Here is a 19,464-nt window from a genome sequence, read left to right as displayed (position 1 = left end):
AACTCTTGAAGGAATCGGCCTGGGTGAATATTTTATGAGGAGGACTCCCCAGGCAATTGAAGCTGTATCAAAAATGCACTACTGGAACTTGATCAAACTAAAAAGCTTCTGCACAGCCAAGGACATAGTAAGTAAAGCAGGCAGACAGCCCTCAGAATGGGAGAAAATATTTGCATGTTATACCTCCGATAGAGGTTTAAAACCAGAATCCACAGAGAACTCAAACGTATTAGCAAGAAAAGAACACATGATCCCATCTCAGGGTGGGAAAGGGACTTGAAGAGAAAATTCTCTAGAAGAAGACAGATGCACAATCTACAAACACATGAAAAAAAGCTCATCATCCTTAATCATCAGAGAAATGCAAATCAAAACTAGTTTGAGATATCACCTAACCCCAGTAAGAGTAGCCCACATAACAAAATCCCCAAACCAGAGATGTTGGCGTGGATGTGGAGAAAAGGGCACACTTCTACACTGCTGGTGGGAATGCACACTAATATGTTCCTTCTGGAAGGATGTTTGGAGAATACTTAGGGACCTAAAAATAGACCTGCCATTTGATTCTATAATTCCTTTACTAGGTTTATACCCAGAAGACCAAAAATCACAATATAACAAAGACATCTGTACCATAATGTTTATTGCAGCCCAATTCATAATTGCTGAGTCATGGAAGAAGCTCAAGTGCCCATCAACCCACGAATGGACTAGCAAATAGTGGTACATGTATACCATGGAATATTAGTCAGCCTTAGAGAAAGATGGAGACTTTACCTCTTTCATGTTTACATGGAACATATAACATATTCTTCTTAGCAAAGTATCTCAGGAATGGAAGAAAAAGTATCCAATGTACTCAGCTCTACTATGAAGCTAAAGTATAGCTTTCACATGAAGGCTATAACCCAACTATAGCACAAGACTATGGGGAAAGGGCCAAGGAAGGGGAAGGGAGTGGGGAGGTTTTGGTGGAGGAAGGTAATGGGTGCGGCCACATCTATGGTGCATCTTAGAATGGGTACAGGCGAAACCTGCTAAATGCAGAATACAAATGCCTACATACAGTAACTAAGAAAATGCCATGAAGGCTACATTGAACATTTTAAGGAGAATATTTCAGATTGTATATGAAACCAGCACATTATACCCCTTGATTGCACTAATGTACACAGCTATGATTTAACAATTAAAAAAAAAAGCCATCAATCCCATATATCAATGGGCAAGAGACATGAATAGAACCTTTTCTCAAGAAGACAGACGAATGGCTAACACACATATGAAAAAATGCTCATCATCCCTATTTACTAGAGAAATGTAAATCAAAACCACCCTGAGATATCGTCTAACACCAGTGAGAATGGCCTACATCACGAAATCTCAAAACTGCAGATGCTGGCGTGGATATGGAGAGAAGGGAACACTTTTACACTGCTGGTGGGACTGCAAAGTAATACAACCTTTTGGGAAGGAAGTATGGAGAAACCTCAAAGAACTCAAGCTAGACCTCCCATTTGATCCTGCAATCCCATTACTGCGCATCTACTCAGAAGGAAAAAAATCCTTTTATCATAGGATACTTGCACTAGACTGTTTATTGCAGCTCAATTTACAATTGCCAAAATGTGGAAACAGCCTGAATGCCCACCAACCCAGGAATGGATAAACAAGCTGTGGTATATGTACACCATGGAATATTATTTAGCAATTAAAAAAAATGGAGTCTTGGCGGCGCCTGTGGCTCAAGGAGTAGGGCGCCGGTCCCATATGCTGGAGGTGGCGGGTTCAAACCCAGCCCCAGCCAAAAAAAAAAAAAAAAAGATTCTCAACAACAACAACAAAAAAAATGGAGTCTTTACATCCTTTGTATTAATCTGGATGGAAGTGGAACACATTATACTTTTATTTTTATTTATTTATTTTTTTATTGTTGGGGATTTCTGATAGCCAAGGAGCCTCCTAAGTCAGATGCTCCCTTGTTTCCATGGGGTGAGATGCTGCTTTACCAATCCTTCTAATATGGTACTTGGTCTCGGGGATTTGAAGAATGAATCCACGGATCACAGGATCAGTGGTAAGTCAGGATTTATTTACAGAAACAAAAATTATAACAATTATAAAAACCAAACCTCTTGGGCGGCGCCTGTGGCTCAGTGAGTAGGGCGCCGGCCCCATATGCCGAGGGTGGCGGGTTCAAACCCAGCCCCGGCCAAACTGCAACAAAAAAATAGCCGGGTGCTGTGGAGGGCACCTGTAGTCCCAGCTACTCGGGAGGCTGAGGCAAGAGAATCGCTTAAGCCCAGGAGCTGGAGGTTGCTGTGAGCTGTGTGATGCCACCGCACTCTACCAAGGGGCATAAAGTGAGACTCTGTCTCTACAAAAAAAAAAAAAAACAACAAAAAAAAAAACCTCTTGGCAGAGAGAACTCAAGAGGAGAACAAACTCCCCTGCTCCCTCTTGGAGGTCTGTCTTCAGGCTCTCTGCTCAGGGGGGTTGTTCTGCTAGGACTTGGGTCTTGTCACTTACAGCCAGCTGTCCAATGAACTCTCAGGCCTTGGAATCTGACATGAAATCCACAGTCAGAAGTGCACAAGAGGGAGACAGCGAGGCGCCATCCATAAAACTGGCTAGCCAGAAGTGCAAGTGGAGGAGAAGGCAAGAGGCCAGAGTCTCCCTCATAGGTGTCCCGCTGGTCCTCCATCCGCAGGAGCATTAACACCTCCAGGGCTAAGGCAGCAGGTCATGGTGCTGCCTTGTCCTGCATCACTTCTGATTATTGCAAAAGCCAGAGCACTGTCTTATCCACTCTCTTTTTAATCTCCAACCTGGCTGTTGTTCTTGGGTGTAATCAGAGATTCACTCATTTATTCACCAAATATTTATTGAACCACTACTATGTGCCTGAGACTGTTCATGGAGCTAGGGACTCTATCAGTGGATAAAATGGTCAGAAATAGCTGCCCTCAAATAACTTGCCTTCTAATGCCTTTTACCAAGATTATGCAGTTGCTATTTGTTTGGGACAGAAGTCAGACTGACAAATGGTAATTGCAATTGGGAAAGAAAGTGGAAGCCCAGTTACAAATATTTGATGCAGATGTGTAGAAAATATTTAGAAGAATACACATTATATTAAGGAAATTTGGTAGTAGGGGTGGGCATAAGGGGATTGAAGAATTGTTTTCCCTTATAACTTCTATTAGGTTGGATGGTTTGGTTTTTAATCAATGAACATATATTATTATTATTATTTGCAGTTTTTGGCCAGGGCTGGGTTTGAACCTGCCACCTCCGGCATATAGGGCCCGTGTCCTACTCCTTTGAGCCACAGGTGCTGCCCGAACATACGTTATTTTTATAAGAAAAGTGGGTTTTGGTTTTTTTTTTGAGCTTGTCTGTGAAGGAAGAGGGAGTGAGGAGACTTCAATATATTTAATTTCTAAAGAGAATGAGTGAGTAGATTTAAAGAGTTGAACAATGAGAGAGGAAAGGGGGTCGTTACATCAGTGAATGTGGGAGGGGACAGGACCAAAACACACATGGCAATAGTAGCCGTGGGCAGGAGCAAGTGAGTCTCTCATACTAAGACAAGAGAGAAAAATAAAAGGTTGGGTACAGATTATATGCTTAGATACAGATGAAAGCAAATTTGATCAAATGAGATAGTTTTTTGTTTTTGTCTTTTTTGAGACAGAGTCTCAAGCTATTGCCCTGGGTAGAATGCCGCGGCATCACATCTCACAGAAACCCAAACTCTTGGGCTCATGAGACTCTCCTGCCTCAGCCTCCCAAGTAGCTGGGACTACAGGCGCCCGCCACAATGCCTGGCTATTATTTTGTTGTGGTTGTCATTGTTGTTTTAGCTCTCCCGGGCCAGGTTTGAACCCACCAGCCCTGGGGGAAATGGCCGGTGCCCTAGCCACTGACCTCTGGGTGCCACCAAGTGAGAAAGTTTTGAGGAGGAAGTACAGACTGAGGATACAGAAAGGCCTAAATTTAAATCCTAAATTCATGCTGGGCTCAGTGGCTCATGCCTGTAATCCTAGCACTCTGGAAGGCTGAGGTGGGTGGAACCTGAGTTTGAGACCAGCCTGAGCAAGAGCAAGGCTCTGTCTCTAAAAAATAGCTGGGCATTGTGGCCAGTGTCCTAGCTACTTGAGAGACCGAGGCAAGAGAATTGCTTGGGCCCAAGAGTTTGAGGTTGCTGTGAGCTGTGACATCACAGCACTCTACGGAGGGAAACACAGTAAGACTCTGTCTCAAAAAGAGAAAAAAACCCTAAATTCATAACTTTCTGGCTAAAACCTGTGGGCTGTTACTTAACCTTTCATTATCTCTGATTGAAGTTAATAGTCTTGTGAGGGTGTTAAGACAATTAAATGTAATAGTGTACGTATGGTGTTCAGCAGTCATTTAAGACAACTGCTGCCTGTTTTCTGTTAGCCGTCTCCCTGCCTACCTGGGACAGAGGTTTAAACGAATGGAATTCCAGAGCAGCTATTTAACAGCTCAGCATGGGCAGTCTTGCTGTTGCTTTGGTTCTGGTCTTTGCACTGAAGAGCCCCAGTGTGTGAGTACATGTCATAAAGTTCCATCCCCTGGTCACTGATGCCTTGTAAGAAATGTCCACAGTAGGCAAATGTATAGAGACAGAAAAAAAGCTTAATGACAGATTGGTGGTTGCCGAGGACAGGCAAGGGGTGGAGCCTGGCTGGTAATGACTAAAAGGTATGAAATTTTTTTCTGGTGTAATGAAAATGATCTAAATTGATTGTGGTGATTGTGTAATTTTGTGCTAAATGCACACTATGTGTGCTTAAAATATTAAAAATCATCAAATGGTATACATTAATAGGCAAATTATCTGGTATCTGAATTATAACTCAATAAAGGTGTTACCAAAAAAAAACTGATTTTTTTTTTTTTTTTTTTTTTTTGCAGTTTTTGGCTGGGGCTGGGTTTGAACCCGACACCTCCTGTATATGGGGACGGTGCCCTATCTTTGAGCCACAGGCGCCACCCAAAATTGATGTTATTTATTTATTTATTTATTTTTTGAGACAGAGTCTCACTATGTCACCCTCAGTAGAGTGCGGTGGCATCACAGCTCACAGCAACCTCCAATTCTTGGGCTTGCCTCAGCTTCCCAAATAGCTGGGACTATGGGCGCTCACCACAATGCCTGGCTATTTTTTGTTGTAGTTGTCATTGTTGTTTAGCTGGGCTGGCCCAGAGTTGAACCCACCAGCCTTGGTGTATGTGGCCGGCACCGTAACCACTCCGGTACGGGTGTCAAGCCAAAACTGATGTCATTTTTTGCCTAAAAAATCCCCCAGTGGCTTCCCATTTTGTTTAGAATAGATTCTAAATTCCTTGCTGAAATTAGGTTTTTCTTCCCCTAGACTATTCTTCTCCTACAACTTCCCTGGTGGCCCACTCTCTCAGTACTTCTCAGTACTTCCTCGAGTTTGACGAAATCCTTTTCGTTGGCCCTCCCTTCCAACTCTTCTAAAACATGCTCTGAATTCCAATTTGTGATCAACAAGTTTCCTAAGTATTTCGATTGACTACCTGAGAAAATTTTCCTTTTAGGGCCTGAAGCCTCTAACCAAATTATCCTGAGCCTCTCTCTTTGTAGACAATAAGTTGCGCAAGTGATTTTGTAACTTTTTTCTTCACTTACAGTTTGAATTCAAACACATGTTAAAGGTATTAATTTGAAGGAATTATGAGCCAGGTGCCGGTGGCTCACACCTGTAATCATAACACTTTGGGAGACTGGGGCAGAAGGATCCCTTGAGCTCAAATTTCCAGACTGGACTGAACAAGAGCCCCCATCTCTGCTAAAAATATAAAAACTATCCAGGCATAGCGGGGCAGCCTGAGAGGCTGAAGCAAGAGGATCTCTTGAGCCCAGGAGTTTGAGGTTGCTGTAATCTATGATAACACCATGGCACTCTAACCCAGGGCCATAGAGTAAGACTCTGTCTCAAAAAACAAAACAAAACAACAACAACAACAACAAAAAAAGAATTATGAATGGGCACTTAGTTAAGTGGTCAAATCAGGACTTACAGTGTATTCATCACCACAATAATGTACATTATGCCCATTAAACAATTTCTCACCACCAACCTTGCCTCAACCTCTTGAGTAGCCACGACAGACGTGAGCCACCATGAACAGCCTATTTTATTCTTTTTTATAGCTGAATAGTATTCTGTTGTGCCTATATACCACATTTTCTTTATCCACTCATTCACTGAGGGACACTTACTTTTCAAAAGGAGACATATGAAAGGATATTAGGATATTAAAAATTTCTCATCACTAGACATTAGAGAAGTGCAAATTAAAATCACAGTGACTTAGCATCTTATACCAGTCAGAAGTGCTACATAGCTCACAGCAACCTCAACCTCTCCAGTAGCTGGGACTATAGGTGCCTGTCACAACAGCCGGCTATTTTTTTCAGAGATGGAGTCTTGCTCATGCTCAGGCTGGTCTTGAACTCTTGAGCTCAGGCAATCCACCCGCCTCAGCCTCCCAGAGTGCTAGGATGATATGAGCCCCTGCACCCAGCCCAGGATTGTTTAATTTTTATGCATTTTTACAGTTTCCAAAGTTTCTCTTAGTATTGATTTCTATGTATTCCATTGTGCCCTTAGAAGATACTTGATATTATTTCAATTTTTAAAAATTTGTTGAGAATTGTGGCCTGATAATCTATCTTGTAGAATGTTCCATGTATCGATGAGAAGAATGTATATTCTGCGGTTGTTGGATAAAATGTCTGAAGTTCAACTTGAATCCAGTGGTTCTTTGTTGATTTTCTGTCCTGATGATCTAATGGTGTATGGGATATTGAGGTCTCCTACCACCTCCTTGTCTTAACTGAAGTCTGGCATATCCTTTTTGAGTTAATTATTATTATGTTTTTTAAGACAGACTCTCATTTTGTTGACCTAGGTAGTGCCATGGTGTCATAGCTCAAAGCAACCTCAAACTCTTGGGTTTAAGGGATTCTCTTGCCTCAGCCTCCCAAGTAGCTGGGACTACATGCATCTGTCACAATGCCTGGTTATTTTTAGAGACGAGGTCTCGCTCTGGCTTAGGCTGGTCTCGAACTCATGAGCTCAGGCAATCTGCCCATCCTCCCTGAGTGCTAGGATTATAGGCATGAGGCACTGTGCCTGGCCATTTTAAGTTAATTTTTATATATGGCTTAAGGTACTGTCCCAGTGTCTTTTGCTGAAAAGACTATTCTTTTCCCGTTTAATAGTCTTGGCACCCTTGTTGAAAATCTTTTGACCACAGACATGTGGGTTTATTTTGGAACTTCCAGTTCTATTCCATTGATATCTATCTTTATGCCAGTAATACACTGTCTTGATTGCTCTTAGAAATCAGAAAGTGTATGTCCTCTTTCTGCTTCTTTTTTTGAGACAGAGCCTCATGCTGTCGCACCTTGGGGTAGAGTGCCGTGGCTTCACATCTCATAGCAAACTCCAACTCTGGGGCTTAAGCGATTCTCTTGCCTCAGCCTCCCAAGCGGCTGGGACTACAGGTGCCTGCCACAACACATGGCTATTTTTTGGTTGTAGTTGCCATTGTTGTTTGTCAGGCCGGGGCTGGATTCAAATCTGACAGCTCTGGTGTATGTGGCTGATGCCTTGCCGCTTGAGCTACAGGAGCTGAGCCCTTTCTACTTCTTTTTCAATTTTTTTTTCTTTTTCCGCTATACTGCATCAAGTTTCCTTGTAAGTGCAGTTTTTCTTCTAGTGCTCCTGTTTTGAGTTCCTTGAAGGCAGAAACAATGTCATTTATTTCTGAAACCTACCAGGGTACATAATGGAATAGATAAATGACAGGCAAATGAATGAAGTTGTAGTTGGTAAGGAAAGTAACACCAAGGGGTTAAGAAAGATAAGGTCACAAAGTAGTTAACCACAAAGTTGTTTAGAAATGCCTCTGGCTGGGCAGGACCTGTGGCTCAGTGAGTAGGGCACCGGCCCCATATACCAAGGGTGATGGGTTCAAACCCGGCCCCAGCCAAACTGTAACAAAACATAGCGGGCATTGTGGCAGGCGCCTGTGGTCCCAGCTACTCTGGAGGCTGAAGCAAGAGAATCGCCTAAGTCCAAGAGCTGGAGGTTGCTGTGAGCTGTGATGCCACAGCACCCTATCGAGGTGACAAACTGAGACTCTGTCTCTAAAAAAAAGAAAATAGAAATGCCTTTGACCTTGGCTGGGCTTGGGGGCTCACGCCTGTAATCCTGTAATCCTGGCACTCTGGGAGGCCTAGGTGGGTAGATTGCCTGAGCTCACAAGTTTGAGACCAGCCTGAGCCACAGGGTGGCTAAAAATAGGCATTGTGGCGGGCACCAGTAGTCCCAGCTACTCAGGAGCCTGAGGCAAGAGAATCACTTGAGCCCAAGAGTTTGAAGTTGCTGTTAGTTATGATGCCATGGCACTCTACTGAGGGTGACGAAGTGTCAAAAAAAAAAAGTGGGGGGTACTTTTTGGGCAGGGAGTATTCTTTTTTTTCCACCATTACCGAGGGTGATGTAGTGAGACTCTGTCTCAAAATAAAGAAAGAAAAAAGAAAAAAGAAAAGAAATTCTTCTGGTCTCTCCTTGCTTTTCCCCTGTAGTTTAGGGTTGCTGAAGTTTACAAAGTTGTTTTACGTCTTGCCCAATCCTGGTACATGGAGGACCTTTTATTGTTTGACCTAGCCTTCCTAAACCCCCATGAACTCCAGTGTGCTATTTTAATTATTCACCCTTGGATAGGGCTTGCACTTCACTCCCTTTATCCACTGTTTACTACTGGAAGCCTGAGTGTGTGTGTTTGTGAGCCATCCTTTTGGAAACAATAGATAAAGAAACCTGTGGAAGGGAATAAGCCCAATGGCATAAGAAACAAAGTATGTGGGTTAATCCTCCAAATTCAATAATGATTTCAGTACGATGAATTCTGGATATTTTGACCTGTTTTGATTCCATGTTTAAGCATAAATCTATACCAAACTAATAAGAGAGTGTGCGTATCTAGGAAGTATTTTCCAGAGAAAACTATTAAGTGAATTCAGTATTTTTATTGATTTTCTGATCATTGTGGTTAATTCTGATTTTTTTCCATCTTTACTATAGTGAACTGATAGCATAGGGACCAGAGTTTCACTGATGACATTTTTCATATCAATGTTGTCTTTTTTTTTTTAGAGACAGAGTCTCACTTTATTGCCCTCTGTAGAGTGCTGTAGCATCACAGCTCACAGCAACCTCCAACTCTGGGGCTTAGGTGATTCTCTTGCCTCAGCCTCCCAAGTAGTTGGGACTACAGGCGTCCGCCATAACGCAACGCCTGGCTATTTTTTTGTTGCAGTTTGGCTGGGGACGGGTTTGAACTCACCACCCTCGGTATATGGGGCCAGCACCCTACCCATTGAGCCACAGGCGCCGCCCGCAACCTCCAACTCTTGCCTGAGCCTCCCTAGTAGCTGGGACTACAGATACCTGCCACAAAGCCTGGCTATCTTTTGTTGCAGTTTGGCCAGGGCCAGGTTTGAACCCTCTACTCTCTGTATATATGGGGCCAGTGCCCTACCCACTGAGCCACAGGCACCGCCCATCCTTTTTTTTGAGACAAAGTCTTACTATTTTGTCCTCAGTTATGTCACAGCTCACAGCAAACTCAAACTCTCGGGCTTAAGTGATTCTCTTGCCTTAGCCTCCCAAATAGCTGGGACTACAGGCACCTGCCAAAAAGTCTGGCTATTTTGTTGTTGTCATTGTTTAGCAGGTTTGGGCAGGGTTTGAACCCGCCAGCCCCAGTGTATGTGGCTGGTGCCATAACCACTGTGCTACAAGTGCTGAGCCAGGATTTTATTTTTATTTATTTATTTATTTAGAGACACAGTTTCACTCTATTGCTCCAGGCTAGAGTGCCCTGATCAGCCTACTTCACAGCAATCTCAAACTCCTGGGAGTGATCCTCCTGCCTCAGCCTCTTGATTTGCTGGGACTACAGGTGCCTGCCACAAAAGCCCAGGTAAGTTTTGTTTCTTTTTCTTTTTTTTTTGTAGAGACAGAGTCTCACTTTATGGCCCTCAGGTAGAGTGCAGTGGCCTCACACAGCTGACAGCAACCTCCAACTCCTGGGCTTAAGCGATTCTCTTGCCTCAGCCTCCCGAGTAGCTGGGACTACAGGCGCCCACCACAACGCCCGGCTATTTTTTGGTTGCAGTTTGGCCGGGGCCGGGTTTCAACCCGCCACCCTCGGTATATGGGGCCGGCACCTTACTGACTGAGCCACAGGAGCCGCCCCCAGGTAAGTTTTCTGTTTTTAGTACAGATGGAGATCTTGCTCTTGTTCAAGTGGGTCTTGAACTCCTGAGCTCAAGGGATCCTCCAGCTTCACCACCCAGAGTGCAAGTATTATAGGTGTGAGCCATGGCTCTCAGCCTCCTAATGAATGCTCTTTTCAAATTCAACACTGACATTCAGCAATTCAGCAGAATAGCTAAGATAATAGTTGTTATCTATCTATCTATCTTTTGGAGACAGAGTCTCACTATGTGGCCCTCGGTAGAGTGCTGTGGTGTTACAGCTCACAGCAACCTGAAACTCTTGGGCTTAAGCAAGCCTCTTGCCTCAGCCTCCCAAGTGATTGGGACTACAGGCACGCGCAACAACGCCTGGCTATTTTTGTTGTAGTTGTCATTGTTATTTGGCAGGCCCAGGCTAGATTTGAACCTGCCAGCTCTGGTGCATGTGGCTGGCACCCTAGCCGCTGAGCTACAGGTGCTGCAGCTGATAATAATTGTGTCTTTTTTTTTCAAGATAGAGTCTCACTTTGTCACCCTCTGTAGAGTGATGTGGCTCACAGCTCACAGCAACTTCAAACTTTTGGGCTCAAGCGATCCTCTTGCCTCAGCCTTTCAAGTAGCTGAGACTACAGATGCCCTCCACAAGGTCCTTCTATTTTTTAGAGATGAGGTCTTGCTCTTCCTCAGGCTAGTCTCAAACTCCTGAGTTCAGGGAGTCTACCTTCCTGACCCTCCCAGAGTCTTAGGACTATAGATGTGTGCTTTGGCCAATATTTTTTTTTGTAATTCATTCCAGCCATCCCAAGTAGAAAAAAAATTAATTACTCATTTATATTTTCCTTTTTCAAAACACCATTTAAAAAACAATTGTATAACAACGCCTTGAGAGATTGATGAGTCAAAGCAAAGGGTGGAATTCTAGGAATACAGCAGAAATAGGACAATAAAACCTCCTTTGAAGAGAGACCTTGTTATTGGGAATGCTTAAAATATCAAAGATGGGAGAGAAGAAAGAACAAATCTTTTTACATGCTTGTACTTACTCTTCAAACCTTGCAATGATCTAACAATGTGGACTGCAGTTAGTGGAAGCTCAAATCAACAAGTACTATAAAGGTTTTAAGAGTGCAGACCAGTGATCAGGCGCTAGGAGGTGATGCACGAATATAGCGTAAAGATCCGTTCAGATAGAAGATACAATCCTTGTTCCCTAGGAGCTCATTTGGTTGGAGTGACTGACAGCAAAAATGACTTCATAGATAGAGCTCAGTAAGGGCTGATAGAGGGGTCAGCCCAAGCTGCTGTTGAAATACATAACCTTGACCAGTGTTCCTCAAATTTTTTTCTCAGAGAGATTCCCAAGAGCTTTTCTTTACAGTTTTATCCCTTGATAGTTACAATTTTAGAAATTAAACCTAAGAAAAATTTAAAACATGTTATTGAAAAATAACAAACCCATTACGTTATCTTACCTTTTTCATATGAAAAATGTATTTTCCAACAAATCAATGAAAAGAGCGATATTGTTTAAAATCTTTGCAAATTTCCTTAATGTCTGGCTTAATAGAAAAAGGTTGGATTCTAGTATTTCTGCATTTTAATCAGTTGCTGTAAGCTGTTTTGGTTGAAGGATGGAAGGAAAATTTGGCCGTAGACACACGCTATTGGCAAAGAAATTAAGGCTCCTATGAAAAGTCTTGGGGACCCCTCAGGGAATTCTCGGACCACATTGCGAGTACTGCTTACTGGATGCCAGGATACCAGAAATGTTTCTTGGAGGAGCCAACTTGAATCCTGCGGTAGACCAGAGCTATGTGACCGTAGGGTGAGGGTGGAGGTAGTCAATGGTGAGGCTGTTGTGAAAAGGAAGCGTGTTTTTTTTTTTTGTGCAGAGGACTCATCTACTCCATCCTCGTTTACCATTCTTGAACTCACACCCAATTAATAAAAAGAATCTGGGCATGGGAAGCAGCTTTCCCCATCCAAATTCCAAAACAGGGAAGCCGCCTTAATGCAAAGAAGCACTGAGTCGAACAAAAGGGCTCATCCATCTACCAGCCCGAACCCTCCCGGCCCCCTGGAGGTGGAAACTAGAGGCCCGCAGGCGGAGCAGCTCTAGAAGACAGGGAGGGGCGCCAAAGCCCGGCGGAGCGCGGCAGCCCGGGGCCCCGCGGAGGCGAGCTCCGAGAGGCCCTACACGGCGCAGGCGCAGCGGCGACGCAGGCCGCGGCCCCCGGAACGGTAAACAGTGAGGTCACGTGACGAGGCCCAGCTCCAGCTCCCGCGCCGCCGCCGCACGCCGATGGCTGCGGGGTCTCGCGCCGCCGCACAGTCTCCACGAGGCAAGCGACCCTCGGGTCGAGGGCGGCGGCGGCTGCAACGAGGATTAGGAGGGCGGCGCGGAAGCCAGTAAAAGTGTCGTTAGCAGCCGCCGCTTGGTCCCCGGAGGGAAAGAGGCTGTGGCAGCGACGCCGACGTACTGCGCGTACCCCCTCTCCGCGGCACCCACCGGGACCCCTCCTCCTCCTCGGCGGCGGCAGCAGCCACCATCTTCCTCTTGCTGCCAGTGGTAGCGCTCGTCTGGCGGAGCTGGGTGAGTTGCGGCTGTGGCCGCGGCCAGGGAGACGGGCAGTCCTCCCCTCCCCCTTCCCTTCCACACGCACGGCGCCTCGGCGGGCCTCCCGCCCCTCCCGTGGCTGGCACTCCGCGCCTTTCTCCGGCGCGGCCAGGAAATTGTCTTTCGGGCCTCTTGCGCAACGTCCTCGGCCTAACCGGACCGCGCCTCGGCCGCCCTGGACCACTTGTGCCGGCTGGGGAGGGAGCCGGGGCGGCGCGGTCGTCGGGCGGAGGGTCGGGCCGCGGCCTCTCCCCGACTGCTGGCCAGCAGCCTTCGGCGCGAGTGTTTCGCCTCCGCTGACGCGCGGGCGCGCAGGCCCGGAGGCAAGGCGGCCGCGGCGAGGAAGGCCCAGCTTACAGGCCCCGGTATCCGGCCTTCTGAGCCTCTTCCCCCTCGGGGAGCCCTGGCATTGAGCTTTGGGCCCTGGTTGCGGGAAACGGGGAGCAGCTTAGCCGCGAGGCCAGTCCTTGTGCCTACTTTTGGAGATGGGAGTTGGTGCTCTTTCTCCTCTCCTGTTACCGCGCGCTTTTGTGCTCGGGACCCAAACTGTCGACTCCTTTTGCTTAGTTTGAAAAGAAGCCTACAGTCTTGCCTTCCAATAATACCTGTAACCAAACGAACCACTTGTCGATACGTACGTGTTAATGGTGCTAAATAACTGATCACCTGACCCGTGGGGGGCGGCTTGCTACGGGGGAATATGGGGAAGGGGAGGGGAGGTTGGTATCTCCTTCGGTCCTGTGTCCCTTCTTTCTCTCGGAAATGTGTTGCCGGGTCAGGTGACCTTTTCCCATCGTTGGGGTTTTAAACGCCATTTCCTATAGACTTATGATTAGAGGATGTGATTAATAGTGCTATTAAGTTATTTCAAGAGTATGGTCATAGATTAATCTAAGTAGCAACAATGCTTTAATATTTACCTAATCTTTGTTGCTTATAGCAATGCTTAATTTAGAAAGACCGATTACTGAGATTTCCCAGATACAAACTTTACTTCCTTATTTTAAGCTAAAATTTAAAAATGCTACAATAAACTACCTCGAGTACTTAAATAGTATATTGTATTTAGTTACTATTTTGGGGTGGAACTTGTCTCCCCTTTTCCAAATTGGTTGTTTAAAACTGTGCCTCAGTTATTCATTTCTTATTTTTTGATTCTTGAATGAAGTGTTTGGGATTGTGAAAGTGTTTCTAGGGGATGGTATGTGTTTGTGACAGGAGAGAGACGAATGAATCAAAGAACCAGAAGCTTTTCTGTTGTATATTACATATAATTTTGAATTTATAGCTCTATTCCTGAGCACAAAAGAGGTCGTTAAAGACTATTGTTATTTCAAATATTAATAGTAATTCTTAACTTTTGCTGCCACTTAGACCTTTTATCCTCTTTATCTTTTCGTTTTTCTGTTATTAGTCATATATTACCACAATGATTATTTCCTCTATTATCAACATTATCAATATCATTATCATTGTTACGATATTACTTTTTTTGTTTGTTTTTTTACGATATTACTGTTTTTAAATACATACTTTTAGTAACAAAATTTAAGGGAGGACTTTTAGAAATTATTGCCTCTCTGATGAAGCCACATATTCAGTCCTGAAATAGGCTACTTTTATTTAAAAGATTACAAGTTAAGATTTTAAGCTTTTTTTGGATAGCTGTTATCAGTGACTTGTCAAAACCATGAATTGGTGATAAGACCAGTTTTCCTCTTATCTCTTCCATGCTTTATAGGCTCATTTTTAGAAGAGCACAAAAGCAAAATTTACTGTACTGGTGTTGCATCCTGTTAGGAGAACATGAACTTATTTATCACATTGAATTAGTTTTGTATTCTCTGTTGTTCAGGTAGACCTTAGATGACTTTATTGTGTTGATCTTACGGTATTCTTATATGTTACATATTCACATAAGTCAGAGTTAAGAGAAGTGGTCTGTATAAATTACAGGTAAAAATATAAATTCGGTCAAATTCAAATTTCAAGATAGAAAAATAGAGATTTGTCTTTGTACTAATTATTTTAGACCATGCTATTAAAATTTAGATGAATATTGGAATCATTTGGGAAAAATTGATAGTCTTTGACTTAGGTAAATGTATTACTGATAAAAGTTGAAAGATAGTAAGTGACAATTTGAATTTACTGCAAAATTAACAGCTTAGATTTTTAAATAGTATGGGGCATACTTAGAAAAACTGATGAATGAAAATTATGCAGTTCTGAAAACAGTTCTGTGTTTCGGTTACTAAAAAAGGTAGTGATTATCTTCCTTTTTTTTTTTGAGACAGAGTCTCACTATGTCACCCTCAGTAGAGTGCTGTGGCATCACAATTTATAGCAACCGCAAACTCTTGGGCTCAAGCGATTCTCTTGCCTCAGCCTCCCAAGTAGGTGGGACTACAGGTGCCCAGCACAATGCCTGGCTATTTTTTTGTTTGAGTTGTCATTGTTTAGCTGACCTGGGCCGGGTTCCAACCGGACAGACTGGGTGTATGTGGCTGGCGCCCCACTCGCTGAGCTACAGGTGCTGAGCCACATTTTACTTTAATAAATGTGCACTCTTTTTCCTTATGCAGATTAAGTTCCATTTTAATTTCTTATACAATCCCTTTTATATATTTTTTTTCCTAGAGATAATACCTTTTCCTTTTTTAAGGATAAAGTGGTTTATTTTTTATTTATTTATTTATTTTTTTGAGACAAAATCTCACTATGTCGCTGTCAGTAGAGTGCTATGGCATCACAGCTTACAGCAACCTCCAACTCTTGGTCTTGAGTGATTCTCTTGCCTCAGCCTCCCAGGTAGCTGGGACTACAGGTGCCCACCACAACGCCTGGCTATTTTTTGTTGCAGTTGTCTTTGTTTTAGCTGGCCCGGGCTGGGTTTGAACCCACTGCCAGCCTCTATGTATGTGGCTGTCAGTATAACCACTGTACTGTGGGCACCGAGCTGATAATGTGGTTTATTGATCAGCTTCTAGGTTTATGTATTACCTATGACTACTTCACCTCATATTCTCAGGAAGTTCAGGATTTTTAGAATATTGATTGCTAAATGTTTTTATTCATCAGCATTTCAGGAACTATTTTTGATAAGCAGCTGCTGGATTTTTTTGTTCTTAAGGGACAGTTCATCTTGGGCTCTATTTCTGGGAGCACCTCTGAGAATCCTGGAGTATCTTTTTTTTTTTTTTGCTTTGGTTGGAATTTTTTATTTTTGTTTTTACATATACATGTGTTAATTAGGTTTCTATTTTTTTGCCTTCACAGAATTAAAAAGACTTAAAATTTAATGACAATAACAATGTTTAAGATAAGGACTAGAAACAAAAACCTCCTAAAGAACGAACGAACAATCCTGGAGTATCTTTTCAGAGCATAGATTTTATTTTTTCCCCCAACTACAAAAATGACTTGGCGAACAGTTACACATTTATGATCATGTTGCATTTATTAGAACAGTAAACTATTCTTTAATTGTTGCCCTTTGATTACACATGGAAGGATATTAGAGTATTGATTTGATTAAAAAAATATGAGACTCAGGTGCTGTTTCTACCCTAGAGGAGCATATAGATAGGCTGGGAACTAGATTCAAAGACAAAAGATTTTGTCAGTGTTTTCAAATTTAAAAAGGAACATATTTCAGAAGTTTGTCCGGGGATTTAAACATTTATGATCATTTGGACAGTGAAGGGGAATATGGAGAAATAGTTAAGTAAAAATTTCTAAATATTAGTCTGGGCGTAATGGCTGGCGCCTGTAATCTTAGCACTCAGGGAGGCTGAGGTGGGTGGATTGCTTGAGCTCAGGAGTTCTAGACTAACCTGAGCAAGAGTGAGTTGCCTGTCTCTACTGAAAATGAAAAACTGAGGCAAGAGGATCGCTTGAGCCTAAGAGTTTGAGGTTACTGTGTGCTGTGATGCTACTGCCCTCTGACAGAGTGAGACTCTTGTCTCAAAAAAAAAAAAAAAAATTTTTTTTTTTTTTTTCAAAATATTGTCCAGAAGATTTAATTTTAACTGTATTAAATAATTCTGAATGGCATAGTAGACTATACAGAGCGTTTTAATTCATTCATAGTTTGTGTGAGGTGGACACATGAAAACATAAAATTTTAGACTGGAAATTAATTGCAAAGTTTGTAGTTGATAATTTGCTTTCCTCCAGATGATGTTATTCACATGCATTGAGGATAGCCATTTTGTTTTTTATATGCAGAAGATGGCTAAATGCATATTTCTGCTTTATTTTGGAAGAAGGGTGAGTTTTATTTCTAGTAGTTTTTAAGATTTCATTAATGATAATATTAAAACTCTTTAATATTAAAGCAAGTAGAGTGCATAAAGTATAGAATTTAAAAGTGCAAGCTTAAGAATAACACTGTCTTGGTTCATATTTGAGAATACTGGGTATGTGACCCTGGGCAAACTATGTAATTATCTGGGTCTCAGTTTGGTCAAAAGAGAAAGAAAGACTTTCCCCTACCTTTGGGGGTCATTGTTAGAAGCTAATGAGATAATGTATACAATACAAGGGGCCAGGTATATATATAGTATGTGCCAAGTACATGGTAGTTTGGAATGTTGTTATTTTGAATGTTATTACCTGTGTTAGGTGTCCAGATCCCCAAGTGTGGTCCCTTGGCTAAATCCAAACTTCAGAGAACAAATGCCTTTATTAAAAGAATTTGTTATGTGAAGTTTGGATTCAATCAAAAAGCTACAATCAAGGACACAATACAGAAGGCCACATGTTGGCCCCAGGCAGCAGGATGCCCAACCATGACCTGGGTTATAGTTTTAATGATGAGCTAGGCCCATTACTTCTGCAGTTAATGCAAACTTTTTTTTTTTTCCTCAGAACTGTGGTGTAGAAGGAAATTCAAACTTTTAACACTCTTCATAGTGTCAGTTAAGATGCCAGTATAGCTGTAAACTTTGTATTTAACCTTTTCTTACTACTGTTGGCTACTGCAATTCTGCTTTTGTCAGTGTCAGCTTCTACTTGATAGTTTTCTGTAGTCTTAGGTTTGTTTTGGTCTTAGTTATCTTTGTAGAGCAGAGAGACATCTTGTTATCTTCTTTTTACCTTATACATTGAGAAAAGAAATTATGATCCTTGCTTTCTTTATGATATCTTGGCCAACAGATTCTAACTAGGGACATGGGACCAGAATTTGAAATACTGTGTAGGATAGGTGACTAGGTTGCATTGCTTTGTAGAATTATACTGGTAGTGTAGTGTCATACCATGTGGCCTAACCATTTAGTAATTTGACTCCATCCTAGAAGAATAACCTATGATTCATCTTTAATGTTGTTATACTGTAGTGGTTAAGAAATGACCTTGGTGTAACACAGAGTGGATTTGAGCCTTAGCTCTATCACTTATGTATTCTATAATATTGGTTATAACTTTGGTAAGTTTTAGCCCCTCTTGGAAATTGAGAATAATAGTACCTGCCTAATTGTGCAGGTGTGAAGATTAAGGTTGAAAAACAATGGGAAGGTCAGGGACTTGTGAAAACAAACTGTCACTGACCCACCCCCATTGGTGTGTCACTGTTTAAATGATATAATGCATTAAAGTTGTTCAGCACAGTGCCTTGAATACAATAAATACTTAGTGAATTTAGCTTTATGAAGAGATAATAATAGGGTAGATAATAAAATATGGGGGTAAGCACATTGACTCTCGAGTGAAATTTTCTTAATATTTTAGCTGCACTGCTTATAATAGGAGATAGTTTAATCTCTCTGATTCCAATTTTATTGTATTCTTTCTGTAATTGGGGATATTTTAATAGGGTTGTTGTGAGGATTAAATGAATTAATAAATGTAGGGTGTAGTTTCTTAATCTTGACATGACATTTTTGGCTGGATAACTATCTTTTGTGGGTTGTCCTAGTGCCTTATAGTATATTTACTAGATGTGAATAGCACCCTTTCTAGTTGTGATGACCAAAAATATCTTGGATGTGGCCAAATGCCTTTGCGTGGGCATAATCACCTCTGACTGAGATTCCAGATGTAAAGTGTGTAGAACAGTGCCTGGTATGAAGTTAGAGCATATTATGTTTTATGTTTTATCATCAGTAGAAATAGGGGTAATTTTATTCTTCTAGTACTGCATATAGAAATTTGTTCTTAGTAAGTATGCCTGTGGAAATAGCTTAATTTTTTTTTTTTTTTAGAGACAGAGTCTTACTTTATGGCCCTCGGTAGAGTGCCATGGCATCACACAGCTCACAGCAGGACCTCCAACTCCTGGGCTTAAGCGATTCTCTTGCCTCAGCCTCCCAAGTAGCTGGGACCACAGGCGCCCGCCACAACGCCTGGCTATTTTTTGGTTGCAGTTCAGCCTGGGCCGGGTTTGAACCCGCCACCCTCGGTATATGGGGCCGGCGCCCTACCGACTGAGCCACAGGCGCCGCCCAATTTTTTTTTTTTTTTTTTTTTGAGACAGACTCTCACACCCTGTTGCCCTTGGTAGAGTGCTATA

The 19,464-nt window shown here is 42.6% G+C and overlaps 1 protein-coding gene across 4 annotated transcripts in view; it reads left to right on the top strand.

Moving 5' to 3' along the window:
* Positions 1-12,596: 12,596 nt before the first annotated feature.
* The window catches only part of PHF3 (PHD finger protein 3), a 99,771-nt gene continuing 92,903 nt past the window's right edge, over positions 12,597-19,464 (top strand). For 2 of the 4 annotated variants that reach the window (XM_053601636.1, XM_053601632.1), the window contains exon 1: positions 12,597-12,926. The gene's annotated coding sequence lies outside the window, so the exon portion shown is untranslated. Of the gene's footprint in view, positions 12,927-13,188; positions 13,585-19,464 lie in introns of those variants that run through there. The other 2 variants (XM_053601633.1, XM_053601635.1) reach the window with 2 other exon arrangements.

The sequence above is a fragment of the Nycticebus coucang genome, chromosome 9, assembly GCF_027406575.1.
Source record: "Nycticebus coucang isolate mNycCou1 chromosome 9, mNycCou1.pri, whole genome shotgun sequence".
NCBI classification, from domain to species: domain Eukaryota; kingdom Metazoa; phylum Chordata; class Mammalia; order Primates; family Lorisidae; genus Nycticebus; species Nycticebus coucang.
This window is presented reverse-complemented; position numbering and strand designations above follow the sequence as displayed.